We start from the raw sequence: 6,337 nt of genomic DNA, 5'->3' as shown, positions 1-6,337 counted from the left end.
GGCGTATCGCTTCTGGTGAACTAGCCAGAGTAAGCTTGTAGATGTGACTGTGGTAAAATGGGGAGCAAGTGGCAGGAGTAACTATGACTCTCTTAGGGTTGCCAAATGACTCGTCAAAAGGCGAATTACATCGGCAAACCCGAGGAGCTCCCGGAAGGAGTACTGTGAAAGTCTTAAGGTCAACAAATAATGGCGTATCGCTCTGGTGAACTGGCCAGAGTAAGCTTGTAGATGCGACTGTGGTAAAACGAGGAGCAAGTGGCAGGAGTAACTATGACTCTCTTAAGGTAGCCAAATGCCTCGTCAACAGGCGAATTCCAACGGCAAACTCGAGGAGCTCCCAGCAGGAGTACTGTGAAAGTCTTAAGATCAACAAATAATGGCGTATCGCTTCTGGTGAACTAGCCAGAGTAAGCTTGTAGATGCGACTGTGGTAAAACGAGGAGCAATTGGCAGGAGTAACTATGACTCTCTTAAGGTAGCCAAATGCCTCGTCAACAGGCGAATTCCAACGGCAAACTCGAGGAGCTCCCGGCAGGAGTACTGTGAAAGTCTTAAGATCAACAAATAATGGCGTATCGCTTCTGGTGAACTAGCCAGAGTAAGCTTGTAGATGCGACTGTGGTAAAACGAGGAGCAAGTGGCAGGAGTAACTATGACTCTCTTAAGGTAGCCAAATGCCTCGTCAACAGGCGAATTCCAACGGCAAACTCGAGGAGCTCCCGGCAGGAGTACTGTGAAAGTCTTAAGGTCAACAAATAATGGCGTATCGCTTCTGGTGAACTGGCCAGAGTAAGCTTGTAGATGCGACTGTGGTAAAATGGGGAGCAAGTGGCAGGAGTAACTATGACTCTCTTAGGGTTGCCAAATAACTCGTCAAAAGGCGAATTACATCGGCAAACTCGAGGAGCTCCCGGAAGGAGTACTGTGAAAGTCTTAAGATCAACAAATAATGGCGTATCGCTCTGGTGAACTGGCCAGAGTAAGCTTGTAGATGCGACTGTGGTAAAATGGGGAGCAAGTGGCAGGAGTAACTATGACTCTGTTAGGGTTGCCAAATAACTCGTCAAAAGGCGAATTACATCGGCAAACCCGAGGAGCTCCCGGAAGGAGTTCTGTGAATGTCTTAAGATCAACAAATAATGGCGTATCGCTTCTGGTGAACTAGCCAGAGTAAGCTTGTAGATGCGACTGTGGTAAAACGAGGAGCAAGTGGCAGGAGTAACTATGACTCTCTTAAGGTAGCCAAATGCCTCGTCAACAGGCGAATTCCAACGGCAAACTCGAGGAGCTCCCGGCAGGAGTACTGTGAAAGTCTTAAGTTCAACAAATAATGGCGTATCGCTTCTGGTGAACTAGCCAGAGTAAGCTTGTAGATGCGACTGTGGTAAAACGAGGAGCAAGTGGCAGGAGTAACTATGACTCTCTTAAGGTAGCCAAATGCCTCGTCAACAGGCGAATTCCAACGGCAAACTCGAGGAGCTCCCGGCAGGAGTACTGTGAAAGTCTTAAGGTCAACAAATAATGGCGTATCGCTTCTGGTGAACTGGCCAGAGTAAGCTTGTAGATGCGACTGTGGTAAAACGAGGAGCAAGTGGCAGGAGTAACTATGACTCTCTTAAGGCAGCCAAATGCCTCGTCAACAGGCGAATTCGAACGGCAAACTCGAGGAGCTCCCGGCAGGAGTACTGTGAAAGTCTTAAGGACAACAAATAATGGCGTATCGCTTCTGGTGAACTAGCCAGAGTAAGCTTGTAGATGTGACTGTGGTAAAATGGGGAGCAAGTGGCAGGAGTAACTATGACTCTCTTAGGGTTGCCAAATGACTCGTCAAAAGGCGAATTACATCGGCAAACCCGAGGAGCTCCCGGAAGGAGTACCGTGAAAGTCTTAAGGTCAACAAATAATGGCGTATCGCTCTGGTGAACTGGCCAGAGTAAGCTTGTAGATGCGACTGTGGTAAAACGAGGTGCAAGTGGCAGGAGTAACTATGACTCTCTTAAGGTAGCCAAATGCCTCGTCAACAGGCGAATTCCAACGGCAAACTCGAGTAGCTCCCAGCAGGAGTACTGTGAAAGCCTTAACGTCAACAAATAATGGCGTATCGCTTCTGGTGAACTAGCCAGAGTAAGCTTGTAGATGTGACTGTGGTAAAATGGGGAGCAAGTGGCAGGAGTAACTATGACTCTCTTAGGGTTGCCAAATGACTCGTCAAAAGGCGAATTACATCGGCAAACCCGAGGAGCTCCCGGAAGGAGTACTGTGAAAGTCTTAAGGTCAACAAATAATGGCGTATCGCTCTGGTGAACTGGCCAGAGTAAGCTTGTAGATGCGACTGTGGTAAAACGAGGAGCAAGTGGCAGGAGTAACTATGACTCTCTTAAGGTAGCCAAATGCCTCGTCAACAGGCGAATTCCAACGGCAAACTCGAGGAGCTCCCGGCAGGAGTACTGCGAAAGTCTTAAGGACAACAAATAATGGCGTATCGCTTCTGGTGAACTAGCCAGAGTAAGCTTGTAGATGTGACTGTGGTAAAATGGGGAGCAAGTGGCAGGAGTAACTATGACTCTCTTAGGGTTGCCAAATGACTCGTCAAAAGGCGAATTACATCGGCAAACCCGAGGAGCTCCCGGAAGGAGTACTGGGAAAGCCTTAAGGTCAACAAATAATGGCGTATCGCTTCTGGTGAACTAGCCAGAGTAAGCTTGTAGATGTGACTGTGGTAAAATGGGGAGCAAGTGGCAGGAGTAACTATGACTCTCTTAGGGTTGCCAAATGACTCGTCAAAAGGCGAATTACATCGGCAAACTCGAGGAGCTCCCGGAAGGAGTACTGTGAAAGTCTTAAGGTCAACAAATAATGGCGTATCGCTCTGGTGAACTGGCCAGAGTAAGCTTGTAGATGCGACTGTGGTAAAACGAGGAGCAAGTGGCAGGAGTAACTATGACTCTCTTAAGGTAGCCAAATGCCTCGTCAACAGGCGAATTCCAACGGCAAACTCGAGTAGCTCCCAGCAGGAGTACTGTGAAAGCCTTAAGGTCAACAAATAATGGCGTATCGCTTCTGGTGAACTAGCCAGAGTAAGCTTGTAGATGTGACTGTGGTAAAATGGGGAGCAAGTGGCAGGAGTAACTATGACTCTCTTAGGGTTGCCAAATGACTCGTCAAAAGGCGAATTACATCGGCAAACCCGAGGAGCTCCCGGAAGGAGTACTGTGAAAGTCTTAAGGTCAACAAATAATGGCGTATCGCTCTGGTGAACTGGCCAGAGTAAGCTTGTAGATGCGACTGTGGTAAAACGAGGAGCAAGTGGCAGGAGTAACTATGACTCTCTTAAGGTAGCCAAATGCCTCGTCAACAGGCGAATTCCAACGGCAAACTCGAGGAGCTCCCGGCAGGAGTACTGTGAAAGTCTTAAGATCAACAAATAATGGCGTATCGCTTCTGGTGAACTAGCCAGAGTAAGCTTGTAGATGTGACTGTGGTAAAATGGGGAGCAAGTGGCAGGAGTAACTATGACTCTCTTAGGGTTGCCAAATGACTCGTCAAAAGGCGAATTACATCGGCAAACTCGAGGAGCTCCCGGAAGGAGTACTGGGAAAGCCTTAAGGTCAACAAATAATGGCGTATCGCTTCTGGTGAACTAGCCAGAGTAAGCTTGTAGATGTGACTGTGGTAAAATGGGGAGCAAGTGGCAGGAGTAACTATGACTCTCTTAAGGTAGCCAAATGCCTCGTCAACAGGAGAATTCCAACGGCAAACTCTAGCAGCTCCCGGCAGGAGTACTGTGAAAGTCTTAAGGACAACAAATAATGGCATATCGCTTCTGGTGAACTGGCCAGAGTAAGCTTGTAGATGCGACTGTGGTTAAACGAGGAGCAAGTGGCAGGAGTAACTATGACTCTCTTAAGGTAGCCAAATGCCTCGTCAACAGGCGAATTCCATCGGCAAACTCGAGGAGCTCCCGGAAGGAGTACTGGGAAAGCCTTAAGGTCAACAAATAATGGCGTATCGCTTCTGGTGAACTAGCCAGAGTAAGCTTGTAGATGTGACTGTGGTAAAATGGGGAGCAAGTGGCAGGAGTAACTATGACTCTCTTAGGGTTGCCAAATGACTCGTCAAAAGGCGAATTACATCGGCAAACTCGAGGAGCTCCCGGAAGGAGTACTGTGAAAGTCTTAAGGTCAACAAATAATGGCGTATCGCTCTGGTGAACTGGCCAGAGTAAGCTTGTAGATGCGACTGTGGTAAAACGAGGAGCAAGTGGCAGGAGTAACTATGACTCTCTTAAGGTAGCCAAATGCCTCGTCAACAGGCGAATTCCAACGGCAAACTCGAGTAGCTCCCAGCAGGAGTACTGTGAAAGCCTTAAGGTCAACAAATAATGGCGTATCGCTTCTGGTGAACTAGCCAGAGTAAGCTTGTAGATGTGACTGTGGTAAAATGGGGAGCAAGTGGCAGGAGTAACTATGACTCTCTTAGGGTTGCCAAATGACTCGTCAAAAGGCGAATTACATCGGCAAACCCGAGGAGCTCCCGGAAGGAGTACTGTGAAAGTCTTAAGGTCAACAAATAATGGCGTATCGCTCTGGTGAACTGGCCAGAGTAAGCTTGTAGATGCGACTGTGGTAAAACGAGGAGCAAGTGGCAGGAGTAACTATGACTCTCTTAAGGTAGCCAAATGCCTCGTCAACAGGCGAATTCCAACGGCAAACTCGAGGAGCTCCCGGCAGGAGTACTGTGAAAGTCTTAAGATCAACAAATAATGGCGTATCGCTTCTGGTGAACTAGCCAGAGTAAGCTTGTAGATGTGACTGTGGTAAAATGGGGAGCAAGTGGCAGGAGTAACTATGACTCTCTTAGGGTTGCCAAATGACTCGTCAAAAGGCGAATTACATCGGCAAACTCGAGGAGCTCCCGGAAGGAGTACTGGGAAAGCCTTAAGGTCAACAAATAATGGCGTATCGCTTCTGGTGAACTAGCCAGAGTAAGCTTGTAGATGTGACTGTGGTAAAATGGGGAGCAAGTGGCAGGAGTAACTATGACTCTCTTAAGGTAGCCAAATGCCTCGTCAACAGGAGAATTCCAACGGCAAACTCTAGCAGCTCCCGGCAGGAGTACTGTGAAAGTCTTAAGGACAACAAATAATGGCATATCGCTTCTGGTGAACTGGCCAGAGTAAGCTTGTAGATGCGACTGTGGTTAAACGAGGAGCAAGTGGCAGGAGTAACTATGACTCTCTTAAGGTAGCCAAATGCCTCGTCAACAGGCGAATTCCATCGGCAAACTCGAGGAGCTCCCGGAAGGAGTACTGGGAAAGCCTTAAGGTCAACAAATAATGGCGTATCGCTTCTGGTGAACTAGCCAGAGTAAGCTTGTAGATGTGACTGTGGTAAAATGGGGAGCAAGTGGCAGGAGTAACTATGACTCTCTTAGGGTTGCCAAATGACTCGTCAAAAGGCGAATTACATCGGCAAACTCGAGGAGCTCCCGGAAGGAGTACTGTGAAAGTCTTAAGGTCAACAAATAATGGCGTATCGCTCTGGTGAACTGGCCAGAGTAAGCTTGTAGATGCGACTGTGGTAAAACGAGGAGCAAGTGGCAGGAGTAACTATGACTCTCTTAAGGTAGCCAAATGCGTCGTCAACAGGCGAATTCCAACGGCAAACTCGAGTAGCTCCCAGCAGGAGTACTGTGAAAGCCTTAAGGTCAACAAATAATGGCGTATCGCTTCTGGTGAACTAGCCAGAGTAAGCTTGTAGATGTGACTGTGGTAAAATGGGGAGCAAGTGGCAGGAGTAACTATGACTCTCTTAGGGTTGCCAAATGACTCGTCAAAAGGCGAATTACATCGGCAAACCCGAGGAGCTCCCGGAAGGAGTACTGTGAAAGTCTTAAGGTCAACAAATAATGGCGTATCGCTCTGGTGAACTGGCCAGAGTAAGCTTGTAGATGCGACTGTGGTAAAACGAGGAGCAAGTGGCAGGAGTAACTATGACTCTCTTAAGGTAGCCAAATGCCTCGTCAACAGGCGAATTCCAACGGCAAACTCGAGGAGCTCCCGGCAGGAGTACTGTGAAAGTCTTAAGATCAACAAATAATGGCGTATCGCTTCTGGTGAACTAGCCAGAGTAAGCTTGTAGATGTGACTGTGGTAAAATGGGGAGCAAGTGGCAGGAGTAACTATGACTCTCTTAGGGTTGCCAAATGACTCGTCAAAAGGCGAATTACATCGGCAAACTCGAGGAGCTCCCGGAAGGAGTACTGGGAAAGCCTTAAGGTCAACAAATAATGGCGTATCGCTTCTGGTGAACTAGCCAGAGTAAGCTTGTAGATG

The sequence above is a fragment of the Schistocerca nitens genome, chromosome 6, assembly GCF_023898315.1.
Source record: "Schistocerca nitens isolate TAMUIC-IGC-003100 chromosome 6, iqSchNite1.1, whole genome shotgun sequence".
NCBI classification, from domain to species: domain Eukaryota; kingdom Metazoa; phylum Arthropoda; class Insecta; order Orthoptera; family Acrididae; genus Schistocerca; species Schistocerca nitens.
The sequence above is the reverse complement of the archived record's forward strand: the minus strand, read 5'-3'. Positions refer to the sequence as shown.